The sequence below is a fragment of the Prionailurus bengalensis genome, chromosome B4 (genome assembly GCF_016509475.1).
Source record: "Prionailurus bengalensis isolate Pbe53 chromosome B4, Fcat_Pben_1.1_paternal_pri, whole genome shotgun sequence".
NCBI lineage: Eukaryota > Metazoa > Chordata > Mammalia > Carnivora > Felidae > Prionailurus > Prionailurus bengalensis.
The window spans coordinates 36,700,035-36,717,257 of record NC_057358.1 but is presented as its reverse complement, the minus strand read 5'-3'; the positions used below and the strand labels follow the sequence as shown (position 1 = coordinate 36,717,257).

Sequence of the window (17,223 nt, the reverse complement as noted above, 5' to 3'; positions counted from 1 at the left end):
CCAACGGGAAAGCCTGGAACTTTAGAAAATCAGCAGACTCACCTCCAGGAGACCCTGGAGGGCAATAGGAAGCAGAGGCCCCACTCTTAAAGAGACAGCACCACAAGTAGCCCTTGGAGATGCTGCTTAGAATCAGCAGTTTGAAAAATGTCTGGGGCTATGGGAGGGAGAGTTGTTTACTAAACTCAGTTTGTTGAGGGACTTCTCTAGGAAGAAAGGAACTGACTGGCACTGGTTCCCTCCCCTGCCCCCCCAGCATAAACTAGAGCTGTGCTGGAGTTGACTATCTAACTTGCTTATACTATGCACCACCCCCTCCAACCTGGCCTGTGTCAATTCCAGTCAGTACTGTGTGTCCACACCTAGAGAAGACCTGCGGAAATCTTGCCAACACTACGTCTCCTGACATCCTGCAGAGGATGACCACGCTTTGTTAAAGCTGTACCTGCTGCCCGTGCATGCACTTTGTGGAGCAGCCCTGGCTGGTCTGATCTTAGCAGCAGCTGCTTATCCCTGTGGAAGAGAACCAGCCTCACCTTGTTAAGAGTGTATGCCTGCCCACTCCTTTCAAGAGCAAGAGACTTAGCTCACTTTCCTAACACATGGAAACGGACACAGAGAGTTAGGCAAAATGAGACAGAGGAATATGTCCCAAATGAAAGAACAGGACAAAAAGCACAGCAAGAGACCTAAGCGAAATGGAGATAAGTAATATAACTGATAGAGAAAGTAATGATTATAGAGATACTTACTGGACTTGAGAAAAGAGTGAAGGATATCAGTGAAACCCGTAACACATTTAAAAAAGAACCAATCAGAGATGAAGAACTCAATAATTGAAATTAAAAATACACTTGATGGAATAGATAGCCGGTTAGAGGAAGCAGGGGAACAAATTAATGACCTGAAAGAGTAATGGGAAGTAATGAAGCTGAGCAAATGAGAGGGAAAAATGCAAAATGAACACAGACTTAGAGAACTGAGTGATTCCATAATATGGATCTTGGGAGGAGAAGAGAGAGCAAGGGGCAGAAAATTTATTTGAAGAAATAATAGCTGAAAACTTTCTGAATCTGGGGAAGGAAACAGATATCCAGATCCAGGAGACACAGAAATCCCCAACAAAATCAGCCCAAAGAGGTCCACACCAAGACGCATAGTAATTTAAATGGCAAAAAGTAGTGATAAAAGATTTATTTTTAAATCTGTCAGCACAGAGCCCAATGCGGGTCTTGAACTCATAGACTGCAAGATCATGACCTGAGCCGAAGTCAGATGCTCATCCAACTGAAGCCATCCAGGCACTGCGATAAAATTTTTTTAAAGCAGCAAAAGACTGTTACAAACAAGGCACCCCCCATAAGGCCATTTGTGGATTTTTTGAGTAGAAATTTTGCAGGCCAGAAGGGAGTGGCATGATCTGTTCAGAGTACTGAGAGGGAAAAATTTGCAGTCAAGAATACTGTACCTAACAAGGCTATCATTCAGAATAGGAGGAGAAATAAAGAGTTTCTCAGACAAAAATTAAAGGAGTTCATGACCACTGAACCAGCCCTACAAGAATTCATAAAGGGGACGCTTTGAGTGGAAAGGAAAGACCATAAGTGAGAGTATGAAAAGTAGGAAACACAAGAACAGTAAAAATAAGTATATCTGTAAAAATCAGTCAAGGGATTCACAAAAGGATGTAAAATATGACACCATATACTTAAAACATGGTGTGGGACAGGAGTAAAGAATGGGTTCAAACTTAAGTGACCATCAAGTTAATATAGACTGCTACCTGCAGAAAGTGTTATATACAAATCTATTGGTAGCCTAGATTGAAATCCAGTAAAAGAGATGCAAAGAATAAAGAGAAAGGAATTCAAATATATCACTAAAGAAAGCCAGCAAACCATGAAAAAGAGCAAGAAAGGATCAGAGAAAAACTATAAAAGTAACAAAAGTGGCAATAAATATATATCTATCAGCAATTACTTTGGATGTAAATGGACAAAAGGGTGACAGAGTGGATAAAAGAAAAAGGCTCATGATATGCTGTTTACAAGAGAGACTCCTTTCAGACCTAAAGTCACCTGTAGATTGCAAGTGAGAGGTTGGAGAAAGCAGGGATAGCAATACTTATATTGGACAAAGTAAACTTCATTTACTTACTTACTTACTTACTTACTTATTTATTTATTTTAAATGTTTTATTTATTTTTGAGAGAGAGAGAGAGAGAGACAGAGTGTGAGTGGAGAAGGAGCAGAGAGAGAGGGAGACACAGAATCCAAAGCAGGCTCCAGGCTCTGAGCTGTCAGCACAGAGCCCAAGGCAGGGCTTGAACTCACTAGCCATGAAATCATGACCTGAGCTGAAGTCAGACAACTCAACTGACTGAGCACCCAGGTGCCCCCAGAATACACTTTATTTACTTTACTTTTTTTTTTTTTTTAATTTACATCCAAGTTTGTTAGCATATAGTGCAAAAATGATTTCAGGAATATATTCCTTAAGGCCCCTTACATATTTAGCCCATCCCCCCTCCCACAACCCCTCCAATAACCCTCTGTTTGTTCTCCATATTTAAGAGTCTCTTATGTTTTGTCCCTTTCCCTGTTTTCCTATTATTTTTGCTTCCCTTCCCTAATATTCATCTGTTTGTATCTTAAAGTCCTAATATGAGTTAAGTCATATGGTATTTGTTTTTCTCTGACTGATTTCCCTTAGCATAATACCCTCTAGTTCCATCCACGTAGTTGCAAATGGCAAGATTCTCTATTCTTTTGAATGGAGTTTAATACTCCATTGTGTGTGTGTGTGTGTGTGTGTGTGTGTATATATATATACATATATATATATGTATGTGTATATATATATATATATATATATATATATATATACACACACATACACCACATCTTCTTTATTCATTCATCCATGGATGGACATTTGAGCTCTTTCCATACTTTGGCTATTGTTGATAGTGCTGCTATAAACATTGGCGTGCATGTGTCCCTTTGAAATAGCATACCTGTATCCCTTGGATAAATACCTAGTAGTGCAATTGCTGGGTTGTAGGGTAGTTCTATTTTTAATTTTTTGAGGTACCTCCATACTGTTTACCAGAGTGGCTGCACCAGTTTGCATTCCCACAGAATAGACTTGGAAGCAAAGTCTGTAACAGGAGATGAAGAAGGACAGTATATAGTAATAAAGGGGACAAAAAGATATAACAATGGTAAATATTTATGCAACCAATATGGGAGCACCCAAATACATAAAACAGTTAATAACAAACATGAAGGAACTTACTACACGACTAGTAGGTGACTTCTAACACCCCACTTAAATCAATGGACAGATCATCCAAACAGAAAATCAACAAAGAAATGGTTGCTTCATTTTTAATCTTTTTTTGAAGTTTATTTATTTTGTGAGAGAGAGTGGGAGAGCATGTGCACTGAGTGAGCAGGGGAGGGGAGAGAGAAACGGAGAGAGAATATCTCTGTGCTGACAGTGCAGAGGCCGATGCAGAGCCTGATCTCACAGACTATGAGATCACGATCTGAGCTGAAATCAAGAGCGGGACGCTTAACCAACTGAGCCATCCAGGTGCCCCTAAAAATGATGGCTTTAAATGACACACTGGGCCAGATAGATCTAACAGATACATTCAGAACATTCCATCCTAAAATGACAGAATGCATATTCTTTTGAAGTGTACATGGAACATTCTCCAGAATAGATAACATATTAGGCCATAAAACAAGCCTTAACAAAATTTAAAAGGTTGAAGATGTATCATGCATCTGTTCTGCCCACGATGCTATGAAACCAGACATCAACCACAAGCAAAAAATTTGGAAAGAGCACAAATACATGGAGGTTAAATAACATGATACTAAACAATAAAAACTCTCAATAAAGTAGGTTTAGAGGGACCATACCTCAACATAATAAAGGCCATATATGAAAAAGTCACAGTGAACATCATACTCAATGGTGAAAAACTGAAAGCTTTCCCCTAAGGTCAGTAACAAGACAAGGGAGTCCTTATCACTTTTATTCAACACAGTACTGGGTCCTAGCCACAGCAATCAGATAAGAAAAAGTAATAAAAAGCATCCAAATTGGCAAAGAAGAAAGAAAACTTTCACTACTTGCAGATGACATGATATCATATATAGAAAACCTGAAAGACTCCCCGTCCCACCACCAAAACTGCTAGAACTGATAATTCAGTAAAGTCACAGGATACAAAATCAGTCTACAGAAAACTGTTAATTTCTGTGCAGTGATAATGAAGCAGCAGAAAGACAAATTAAGAAAAACAATCATAATTGTACCCAAATTATAAAATACCTAGAAATAAACTTAACCAAAGAAGTGAAAGACCTGTGCTCTGAAAACTGTAAAACACTGATGAAAGAAATTGAAGAGGACACAAGAAGTGGAAAGACATTCCATGCTCATGGATTGGAAGAACAAATATTGTGGAAATGTCCATATTGCTTAAAGCAATCTACAGATTTAATGCAATACCTATCAAAATACTAATGGCATTTTTCACAGAACCGAACAAACAGTTCTAAAATTTGTATGGAACCAAAATGTCCCCATATAGCCAAAGCGATCCTACAAAAAAACAAAAAGCAAAAAAACAAAAACAAAACTTGAAGTATCACAAGATTTTAAGTTATTATAAAGTTGTTGTAGTCAAAACAGTATGGTACTGACACAAAAAATGATTCATGGAACAGAATTAAAAGAAAATAAACACACAATTATATGGTCAATTAATGTTCTGCAAAGGAGGCAAGAATATGCAATGGGAACAGGACGGTCTCTTCAACAAATGGTTTTGGGAAGACTGGAGAGCTACATGCAAAATAATGAAAAGTGGGCCACTTTCTTACACCACACACAAAAATAAATTCAAAATTGATTAAAGACCTCAGTGTGAGACTTGAAACCATAAAAATCTTGGAAGAGAACACAGACAATAATTTCTCTGACACTGGCTATAGCAACATTTTTCTAGATATGTCTCCTCAGACAAGGGAAATAAAAGCAAAAATAAACTATTGAGACTATATCACAATAAAAACCTTCTGCACAGAGAAGGAAACAGTCAACAAAACTAAAAGGTAACCTGTGGAATGGGAGAAGATATTTGCAAATGACATATCAGATAAAGGGTTAGTATCCAAAATATGTAAAAAACGTATGCAACTCAATAGCTCAAAAAGCAAATAATCCAATTAAAGAATAGGCAGAAGATATGAACAGACGTTTCTCCAAAGAAGGTATACAGATGGTCATTACACATGAAAAGATGCTCAACATCACTCATCAGGGGAATGCCAATCATACCTCACATCTGTCAGAAAGACTAAATCAAAAACAAGAAACAGTGTTGATGAAGATGTGGGGAAAAAGGAGCCCTCGTGCACTGTTGGTGGGAATACAAATGGGTACAGCCACTGTGGAAAGTAGTTTGGAGGTTTCTCAAAAAATTAAAAGTAGAAGTCCTCTATGATCTGCTAATCACACTACTGGGTATTTACCCAAAGAATACAAACACACTAACTTGAAAGACTATACACAGCCCTATGTTTATTGCAGCATCATTTACTATAGCTAAAATATGGAAGCAGCCCAAGTGTCCATCAGTAGATGAATGGATAAAAAAGATGTGGTATATATTATGTAACGGAATGTTATTCAGCCATAAAAAACAATGAAATCTTGCCATTTGCAATGACATGGATTGAGCTAGAGACTATAATGTTAAGTGAAGTAAGTCAGTCAGAGAAAGACAAATACCATATGATTTCACTCATGTGGAACTTAAGAAACAAAACACATGAGCAAGGAAAGAAAATAAGATAGAGACAAACCAAGAAACAGACTTTAAACTATAGAGAACAAACTGAAGATTACCAGATGGGAGGTGGTGGGGGGATGGGTGCAGTTGGTGATAGGGATTAAGAGTACACTTATAATGTTGAACACTGACTAATGTATAGAATTGTTGAATCACTATGTTTTACACCTTAAACTAATATAACACTATGTTAAAAATTATTTCCTTTTTTTTTGTTTAGATATCTTAGTTTAGACAAGTAGGTTTATTTAACATGCGAATTTTCCCTGTAATATGTGGATCAAAGAATTTGTTATGAAAATCTGTCAAGAAAAACAATTATATAGGGGCACATTGGTGGCTCAGGTGGCTAAGCATCCGACTTCGGCTCAGGTCCTGATCTCATGGTTTGGTTCTTGGATTCAAGCCTTACATCCGGCTCTGTGCTTACAGCTCAGAGCCTGGAGCCTGCTTTGGATTCTGTGTCTGCCTCTCTCTCTGCCCTTCCCCCACTCATGCTCTGTCTTGGTCTCTCAAAAATAAATAAATCATAAAAAAGTTAAGAAAAATGATATAGGCATGTATTCCAGTTCATATATTGTTTAAAAATGCTTTAAATATTAGTAATCAATAGGTATCTCGACATTTTCAAATACTTGTATCCTTGATACAAGGAAACCTTGTGTGTTTGTTTATTTTTGCAATAAATTATGAATAGGATAGGGAAACTGTTGAAACTGTTGATTGTTGTTGCTTTCAAGTTTTCAGGGTCCTCATGTCAAAGATGATTTTATAGGAATCTTTGAGATCAAAATTTTAGTATTAAGATTAAAGTAGTTTCCTGTTGTGAGGATTCTCAGAGAAAGATGTCATTTTCAGATGAAGGGTGAGAGGAAGAGAGAAATTAGAATTCTTCCCAATCTCTTTTTCTTTTCTCATTTTTTTCTTTCAGAGACAGAAGGTTCTATGGGTAGAATGTATGTGTATTTTTAAAGAATTCTCATGCCTCAGAATGAAGGCATTCTGCTCTGCCTTCCATTCTCCAGCTTCATAATGAAAAACTTTGAGAATACTCTGTTTTTTCCTTATGGGTGGAATTGAATACATAATCATTTGGCTTTTTGCTCTTTTTTGTTTGTTTGTTTGTTTTTTTCAAATAGCAACTCCCTCCATTTCTACCAAAAGTTTCTTCCTAGGAAAGTGGTTATATGAGTAATGGAAAGTGTTGTATGATTAATGACTCTATAGGTATGAAAATTCTAGGCTTGATATTTGTACCCTTTCATCATCTGTATTATGCAGCTTGTTGTATATTAAATTAAAAAAGCTAAATGACTGGTAAAGTTAAAGAACACACTCTGCTACCTAGCAGTTCCATCACATGTGTACAAGGAGATAGATATACATGCATTTAGTATAATAGTGAGAAGGTGGAAAAATACCTAACTCTTCCTCAGTAGGCCAGTGGACAAATTGGTATTTACTCATAATATGGAATATAGGTACAAAATCCCTTCCTCCAAAATACTAAGGTCAGATGTATTTTGAAATTTAGATTCTTCCAGGTTTTGAGGGATAATCCAGTACATATTACATTTGTGTTGGGCAGCACTAAGTAATCCAACATACTAATAATGTATCTGTGGTGAAACTTGGGAGTATTCACATTAAATGAGAATAAAGAAATGGTTCATAGTCTCAGCAATTGAGGGCTTGTTGGATCATATGGTAGTTTTCGTTTTAATTTTTTGTGGAACTTCATACTGTTTTCCATAGTGGTTGCTCCAGTTTTCATTCTCAGTCACATTAAGTTGAGTAACAAAACAAAGTTGCAAAGAGAAGCATGTACAGATGACATCATTTATGTGAATTATAAACAAGTAATTTTGTGTGTGTGTGTGTGTGTGTGTGTGTGTGTGTGAGAGAGAGAGAGAGAGAGAGAGAGAGAGAGAGAGAGATCTGAAGAAAATAAGGCAAATTGTTGATGGTGATTTCCTTACTTTGTTGCATGTTTGAATGAATCTTTATAACCCTAAGCTTCTGTCTTTTTCTCTTTTACTTTTTTAAGAATGTATGGCTACCACTGAATTAGGTGATAGAGCATCCTACAAAGCATGTTTAGAACTGGAAAAGTTCTTAAATTTCCTAAATTACTGCCCTTTTAAGTGAAGTCATTACTAGTTGTTAAATTATCTTGAATATTTATTTTTTCCTTTTCAAACCTGTATCTTTTTCGTTTTTAATGTTTTTTTTTGAGTGTAGTGTACATACAGGAAATACTCCAGCATCATAATTCTATGAGTTTTGACAAATGCCAGTACCTTATAAAGACACAACATTATCATCATCCATAAAGTTCGTTGCACCCTTTCCTGGTTAGTATTCTGCCCTCCAACAAATAGTGTTCTAATTTCTTTCACCTTAGATTAGTCTTGCCTGTTGTAGAACTTTGTATAAATGGAATTATCTAGTCTGTACTCTGTTGTGTTTGGCTTCTTTTCAGTGTGTTGTTTTTACATTATCCATGTTTAATGTATCGATAGTTATTCTTTTTAACATTGAGTAGTTTTCTTTATATGGATGTTGCATAATCAGTTTATACGTTCTCTAGTGTTTGGCTATTCTGAATGAAGCTGTTGTCAACATTTTTATACACATGTGCTTGTGGCCATGTTTTTATTTCTCTTGAGGAGATATCTAGGAGTATCGTTGCTGGGTCATAGGATAGATGTATGTTTAATTTTATGAGGAACTGGCAGACTAATTTCCAGAGCATTGATGTAATTTCACATTCTGGTTGTTTCACATCTTTGCTAACATTTGGTGTTGTTTAAATTTTAGCTATTCCAGTGGGTGTGTGGTGGTGTCTCATTCTGTTTTAATTTTCATTTTCCTAATTACTAGTGATATTAGTTTTTCATTTCCACATTGGCTAGTTGTAGATTTCCAAAGTATCTTTCACTCATTTTTAAAATTTTAAGTTGTTTATTTTTATTTGTGAGTTTCAGGAGTTGTTTATATATTCAGGACACAAGTCCTTTGACAGTTACTATTTTTCCCAGTATGTGGCCTATCAGTTTATTTTTATAATGATCACTTTGAGAAAAATTTTGATAAAATTCTATTTTGATTAAGTCCAGTGTGTCAGTTTGTTTGTTTATTTATTTATTTTTAATGCTTGTTTATTTTTGAGACAGAGAGACAGAGCATGAGCAGGGGAGGGACAGAGAGAGAGGGAGACACAGAAGCAGGCTCCAGGCTCTGAGCCGGCAGCACAGAGCCTGACACGGGGCTCGAACTCATGAACAGCAAGATCATGATCTGAGCCGAAGTTGGATGCTTAACTGACTGAGCCACGCGGGAGCCCTGTCAGTTTTTAATTATACCAAGTGTGCTTTCTAACATACATATCTCAATATCTTTTATTTAAAAGTATGCAGGGAGATGAAGTGATGGTGAAGATCACTTCAAATGCAAATATGATGTGGTAAGTAAACTCCTTGCAAATATGGGTGCAGGAGTTAAATAGTTGTTTGAAAATAATGGTCACAAATACATTTATTGGGGCTTGTATGATAGGATTGGTGAGAGTCAGGAAAGCAAATTTATTTTCCCTTTAAATACCCCATGAAGATTCCATCTGGTGTTCTCATTTGCTCTTAACAGTGCCGCTGAATCATGAAGCAGTCTTTAATACTATCTCTTTACTACCTAAATTCATTTCTTTTCTGTTTATTAATTTTTCAAAAAATTTTGATTAATTACTAAAGATTTCTTTTATCTGCTTAACATTTTTACAGAAGCATGTGCAAGGGTCTTAGACATACCTTGTTTGATGATTGCCATGGAAATTATTAAAGGATTGTGTACAATAAATATTTATATTTATATCTTAGTTACTTTCAGGGGAGATTCAAGATTTTATCTATAAAAGCGTCATATTTTTGTTGTTGTTGTTGTTCATGTTTTTATCCCCAGGTGCCTTTTTGTTCTTATCAAGCTTCTCTTTCTGTCTCTTTTTAATTACACTTCTAAAACATTTGTGTAGAGAAATGCAGTTAAATTTTACATGTTGATCTTACGTTTACCAGGTTGCTGAACTCTTAATGATACAGATGTCTCGTCTGTAATTTCTTCTGAATTTTCATCATATAATCTTTGTATAATGACTGTTTCTTCTTTTCTAATTCTTCTACCCTTTATTGTCTTCTCATCTTACTACACTTGTTCTTAGTATTTCTAGAACAAATTACAGTAGTGGACTATGGCAGTCTCTCAGTTGCGTATTCAGTTTCATTCTGATTTGCTTAATAGCTAGATTTGATTTTTATAGGAAAGCACGTTTAATAAAAATATAAGTATTGAAATAAGATATGAATAATTTTGGTTGGTTTGCACTAGTTTACTAATGTTCTCTGTATATGTTTTACGTAATTTTCTCCAGACAGAATTAATTTTACAAGTAATTTTGTTTGGCTTCATCTCATTTTGAAATTTTTTGGTGATCGTGTATGTCAAAACATCTTAAACAGTAGTACTGTTTAAATGAATGCTTTTCTCTAAGACTGTAAGGTTATGATCTTTTTGTACCTTCAATATCAGTCTTCCTTGCTTCTCTTCCTCTGGGGGAAAAGGTGGGGGAAGAAGAGCGAAATTCTATAGTTTCTGATAAGCTGTGGGTACACAGTGACTTCATTGTTGACATAGCTCTGTGGGACAGACATTAGACCCTGTCAGCTTTACGTTGTGTGCAGCTGAATGTCAGCAGGGACTCCCTTCAGATGGCCAAGTTTCTTGCCTTCTGTGTGTATTCATTCAGCAAAATCTACTCTCCAAAGCAGCGTTGCCAAGATTATATCACTTTCATAGCTGATTGGCATCACTTAACTCTTTGTTCTTTACTCTTCTTTCTTTTTGATTCATATACCAGTATTTCTGTGACCAAGATTGAGGATTTCATTTACCTTTGTTTCAGGTGTTTGAAACTGTTGGGTTGTAGAGAATGAAGAAAGAAGTGAGTTTGATACTTGAAATACTGCTGGAATGAACACTATCTTTTTGGTTGCTTATAGTTCTGCCATTGCATTGTTACTGCTGAGTGTTCTCAAGTTAAATACAATGGAAGTAGTTGTCCTAGGATCTCTTTGCTGGTCGATTTTACTTTGAAGATTTTTTTTTTCAGTTATTTTGATGTCATTTATAGTGAAATGAATCTCTTCAATCCTGATATTGCTTAGCATAATATTTTTTTTCAACGTTTTTTTAAATTTATTTTTTGGGACAGAGAGAGACAGAGCATGAATGGGGGAGGGGCAGAGAGAGAGGGAGACACAGAATCGGAAACAGGCTCCAGGCTCCGGGCCATCAGCCCAGAGCCTGACGCAGGGCTCGAACTCACAGACCGCGAGATCGTGACCTGGCTGAAGTCGGACGCTTAACCGACTGTGCCACCCAGGCGCCCCATATTTTTACCATTGTAATTTCTGGTTTGGGATACTGTCCTTTCTTTCTGTACTTCATTCACCAATTCCTTCTTTCCTCTTTTTGTCTTTCTTTTAGTTGGGGAAATCAGAACAGTTTTCTGGAGGAGATAATGCCTGAGCTTCGAATAAAAGGACAAGTAGGATTAAACTGGGAGTGAAAGAGGGAAAGGGCAGAGGAGATCACATAAGTAGAAGTTAAGGGGTAAATAATAAATAATATGGTGCTTGGGTATCTAAAAGCAATTTGGAATTTCTAGGACTTGTACTAAAAGCAGTTTATTGTTACTTGAATTGTTGATTATCTCTGAGGTCATAAAATATTAAATGTACAGTTGACCTTTGAGGAATGTGGGGATTAGGGACACTGTCCTCTGCACAGTTGAAAATTTGCATGTAACTTTTGACTCTCCCTCACCGCCCCCTCCCCCCCATTAACAGTTAATAGCCTACTATTGACTGGAAGCCTTACTGATAACATAGAGTCAGTTAACACATATTTTGTATGTTATTATGTATTATATACTGTATTCTTACAATAAAGCAAGCTAGATGAAAAGAAAGTATTATTAAGAAAATCATGAGGTCCCCTAAAAAAAAAAAGAAAGAAAATCATGAGGAGGAGATAATGCATTTACTGTACTGTTTATTGAAAGTAATATGTGTGTAAATGGACCCATGCTGTTCAGACCCATGTTGTTCATTCAAGGGTCAACTTATTTTGAAGCATTTTCATTTATTCTTTAACTTCCATTCTGGGTTGTACTAGCATAAAGATAGAGGTTCTACGTTTTTCCTGGATTCAGTAGTGGAGAGTAGTTGGTAGAATTCTGGTATAATTGCTTGTTCATTATCTTCACTCTTTGTCTTTTTTTAGAAGAGAATGAGCGTAACATAAGGGTAATTTAATTAACCATTTGAATTCTGGTGTGTTGTATCTTAATCTGAGAACTTGGGTTTGGTTAATAGTTGATAGTTTACAGTATACTTTGCTGCACAGAAAATAAATCCTTGTAATCAACTGAAAGAATAGTAGACTGATGATTATAAGAAATGAATTTCCTTAGAGGCTTTTCCTCAGTCTCTGAGGTTTAGACTGGTTAAATTTCTCACCGACTTCCTTCTAAAGTGATAGAAATTAAAATACTTTCTTTTCATATTAAAGATTCACGAGTCTAGCTCATAGTGATCTCTGATAGGTTCACCATAAAATTTGTTAGAAGAAAAATGACGGACTTGGAAATATATTTGTAGCATACACAGTAGGCAAAAGTTTATTTTCCTAAGTGGATTAGGAAAATTAAAAAAATGGGCAAAGAACAAGGACAGATGAGTAACAAAGGAAGGAATACAAAGTGCCAGTAGATATGTGAATAGGTATTTAGCTGTGCTTATAATCAAAGAAATGCCAGAAAAAGAAAATACCTACAGTTTTCAAGTATATGGGGAAGTGGCGACTCCCAGATATTGTTTGGTGGAAGTTTAAATGTGTCAGACCCTTTTAGAGATAATTTTTAATATATAATCAAAATTACAATTGCATATCCTCCAATTCAGCAATTCCCCTTTGAGAATTTATCCCCAGTAAAAATTTGGATACATGTACAAAGATACATATATGAAGGTGCCTGTTGTAATAGTGAAAACAGAACCAACCTAAATATTTATCAATAGTCATAAATAATTTAATATCCATAAATTGGAATTTTATGGCAGGTATCATTTTTCCTCATTTTCTTTATTACTGTAAAATACATCTTATATCTGCCATCTTAGCTACTTTTCAAGTGTATCGTTCGTTGGCATAAAGTACATTATGTTGTGCAAACATTGCCACCATCCATCTCCAGAACTCTTTTCATCCTGTAAAACTATACCTGTTAGTGACTTCCCATCCCTCCCCAACCCCTGCTTTTTCCAGGCTTTGGCAGCCACTGTTGTTCTTTCTGCTTCATATGTTTGACTAATCTAGATACCTCGTGTTAAGTGGAATCATATAATAGTTGTCTTTTGTGGTTTAGTTAGCATTATCCTCAAGTTTCATCCATGTTGTAGCATGTCAGAATTTCATTCTTTTTTAAGTTTGAAAAGTATTGTAAGCACTTTTAAAAATTTCTTTTTTATTTTATTTTTATATTATTTTTAAATTTTATCTATTTCTGAAAGAGAGAGTGCAAGCAGGCAGAGAGAGAGAGGGAGGCCCAGAATCTGGAGCAGGCTCTAGGCTCCGAGCTGTCAGCAGAGAGCCTGATGTGGGATGCAAACCCAAGAACTGTGAGAACGTGACCTGAGCTTAACCAACTGAGCCACCCAGCCACCCTTTTTAAATTGAAAAATATTTTTTTAAAATGTTTTTTTATTTTTGAGAGAGAGACCGAGTACAGGCAGGGGAGGGGCAGAGACAGAGGGAGACACAGAATATGAAGCAGGCTCTGGGCTCCTGTCAGCACAGAGCCTGATGCTAGGGCTTGAACCCATGAACTGGGTGATCATGACCTGAGCCAAAGTTGAATGCTTAACTGACTGAACCACTCAGGTCCCCCTAAATTTAATTTTTGAGTGGGGTAGCACATCTATTTCGTTCAAATTTAAGAGGAAGGTTGGGAAGAGGGAAGATGGGAAGTGATTGCTAATAGGCCTGGGATTTCACTAAGGGGTGATGGAAGTGTTCTAGAATTAGATATGTGTGTTTGATGTACAACTTTTAATATGTTGAAAACTGAATTATACACTTAAAACAGGTGAACTTTATTATATGTGAGTTATATTTCAATAAAGCTGTTACTAAGAAGATTTCAATGTCAATTATACTTCAATTAAAAATTTCTGGAGGAATAAAAAAATTTCAAGAGGAATAGAATAAATTTCTAATAAAGTGTTCTTATAAGTTGTCCTTCAGCTATTCTAGTTTTACTTTTTAAAAAATTATTTCTTGTGTAACTTTCCAGAAATATTTTTATTTCTTCAGAATTTTTTATTTTTTACTTACAGTAGATAGTAAATATTATTCCCTTTCTTTAACAAAAGTGGTAGTAAATTGAACACGGTTTTCTGTACCCAAGCAATTATCTCTGAAATCTGTTTCTCTTATTTTTAGGTAAAAAGGTGGTTTTTGTTGTTGTTTTTTTAATTACAAAAGGATTACATGGTTAGCTAGTACAAAAAAGTATGAAGAAAAAATGTAAAAGCTATTCATACCCAGAGATAGTCATTGGTAATTAATTGCTTGTATCCTTTTAGACTTTACTCTAGATGTATATACACTTTTAAAAATTAGATTGAGATCATCCTATACTTAGTCTTGTGTGGTCTGCTTTTTTACACTTAAAACAGTATATTGTGATGATAGATTTAAATCACTAAATACCAATCTACATTGTTGTTGTTATTTTTTTTAACGTTTATTTATTTTTGAGAGAGCATGAGCAGGAGAGGGGCAGGGAGAGAGGGAGATACAGAATCAGAAGCAGGCTCCAGGCTCTGAGCTATCAGCACAGAGCCTGATGCGGGGCTTGAACCACGAACTGTGAGATCATGACCTGACCAAAGTTGGATACTTAACCGACTGAGCCATCCAGGTGCCCCTACATTGTTATTTTTTATGGATGTATAGTATTAAATTATGTGGACATTTCTCATTTACTGTAACTCATCACCTATAAATATCTATTTAGGTTGTTTCTAATTTTGTCACTATTATAAATAAGAATAAGTATCTTTGTTTTTTTTTTTTTTTTTTTTTTTTTTTTAATTTTTTTTCAACGTTTATTTATTTTTGGGACAGAGAGAGACAGAGCATGAACGGGGGAGGGGCAGAGAGAGAGGGAGACACAGAATCGGAAACAGGCTCCAGGCTCCGAGCCATCAGCCCAGAGCCTGACGCGGGGCTCGAACTCAGGGACCGCGAGATCGTGACCTGGCTGAAGTCGGACGCTTAACCGACTGCGCCACCCAGGCGCCCCGAGAATAAGTATCTTTGTACATACATCTTTGTATCCTTGCCAGATCATTTATTTGAGATATTTACTATGCTGCTATTTTGTAGTCTGCCAGAATTTTTCAACAATGTATGTTTTATAATCTGCAAAGATTTCCATGATATTATTAAAATCTCTGTGAAAAAATTGTGCAGGTATATAAATCCTTATTTTAAATATGAGGAATCTGAAATGCAGAAAGTGGCATTGTATCCAAAATTGCATAGCAGTTAGTGTGAGAGCTGGAACTAAAAGTCATGTCTTCTGATTGTGGGTTAGTATTCTTTCCACTATGGCATACTGCCAGTCTTTAAACCTTTAATACAAAGAGTGATTTTTGTTGTTGTTGTTTCTTCATTTCTAAAAATATGAATCTTGTGAATACTTTTAGATTCTTTGTATAACGTGCTGGAAATTTTCCATTCAGATTAAAGGTTCATATACCTTCATTAGGTGTACAGGCTAAAGATATGCTGTCTCAAACATTTTGTAATTTAACTGCATTAACATCTTTGTTTAATTACTCACCTATATTATTATCCTTCCCTGTATGGAAAGCTCACATGGTGAGGTATTTCCCCATCCCCCTGGTTTTTTTTTAAAGTTTTTTTTTTAATTTTTTTTTTTTTCAACGTTTATTTATTTTTGGGACAGAGAGAGACAGAGCATGAACGGGGGAGGGGCAGAGAGAGAAGGAGACACAGAATCGGAAACAGGCTTCAGGCTCTGAGCCATCAGCCCAGAGCCTGACGCGGGGCTCGAACTCACAGAGTGCGAGATCGTGACCTGGCTGAAGTCGGACGCTTAACCGACTGCGCCACCCAGGCACCCCTTTAAAGTTTTTAAAAAAAATTATTTATTTTGACGGGGGGGGGGGGCGGGGGAGGGTGGCGGAAGAGTGTGAGCAGGGGAGGGGCAGAGAGAGAGAATCCCAAGCAGGCTCTGTGCTGTCAGTGCTGAGCCTGACACTAGGCTTGAACTCACAAACTGTGAGATCAAGACCTGAGCAGAGATAGAGTCAGAGCTTAACCAACTGAGCCACCCAGGCACTCCTTCTCCTCCCCTTATGAAAGCTTCAAGTTATGTTATTTTCTTCAGGTAGTACTAGTTTCTGTGGGCTGGGAAAATTCCTTTGATTTCAATGACAGGTCCATCATTTACTGTGTGATCTTGGGCAAGTTACTTAAATCTCTAGATTTAAAAAGACCTGACAGACTTTGGCTCAGGTCATGATCTCGCAGTTCTTAAGTTTGAGCCCCATATCAGGCTCTGTGCTGACAGTTTGGAGATAGGAGTTTGTAGATTCTGTGTCTCCTTCTCTCTCTCTGCCCCTCCCCTGCTGGCTTGCACGCTCTCTCATTCTCTCTCTCTCTCAAAAATAAACAGTAGTGGGCGCCTGGGTGGCTCAGTCGGTTGGGTGTCTGACTTCGGCTCAGGTCATGATCTCACATCTCGTGAGTCCAAGCCCCGTGTCGGGCACTGTGCTGACAACTCAGAGCCTGGAGCCTGCGTCTGATTCTGTTGTCTCCCTCTCTGTCTGATCCTCCCCCACTTGCACTCTTTCTCTCTCTCAAAAATAAATAAACATTAAAAAATATAAAAAAAAATAAACAGCGAAAAATCTCCAAGACTAGTGTCATCATCGGTAAGAATAATAATAATAATAGTAAAAAAGTAGTAAAAAAATTAATAGTACACATGTCATGAAGATTAAATGAATCAACACACAAAAAGTATGTGGCATGTAGATGCTACTCATTAAATGTTAGTATTATTTAATGTGTAAACTTACTTAAAAAGTCATTTTGTGTTTTGATATCCTTTGTATTATTTGGTGAAACTTTTGTATGATGTGTTTGTATTCCTGTAGATTTCCCCTTTCTCCTCCCCTCCCTTAAAGTTCTGTGAATATTT

At 36.5% G+C, this 17,223-nt stretch overlaps 1 protein-coding gene across 14 annotated transcripts in view; it reads left to right on the top strand.

The window, feature by feature from the left end:
• Positions 1 to 17,223, top strand: part of ERC1 (ELKS/RAB6-interacting/CAST family member 1) — a 518,359-nt gene that overhangs the window by 75,907 nt on the left and 425,229 nt on the right. The gene's annotated exons all lie outside the window — the stretch shown is intronic.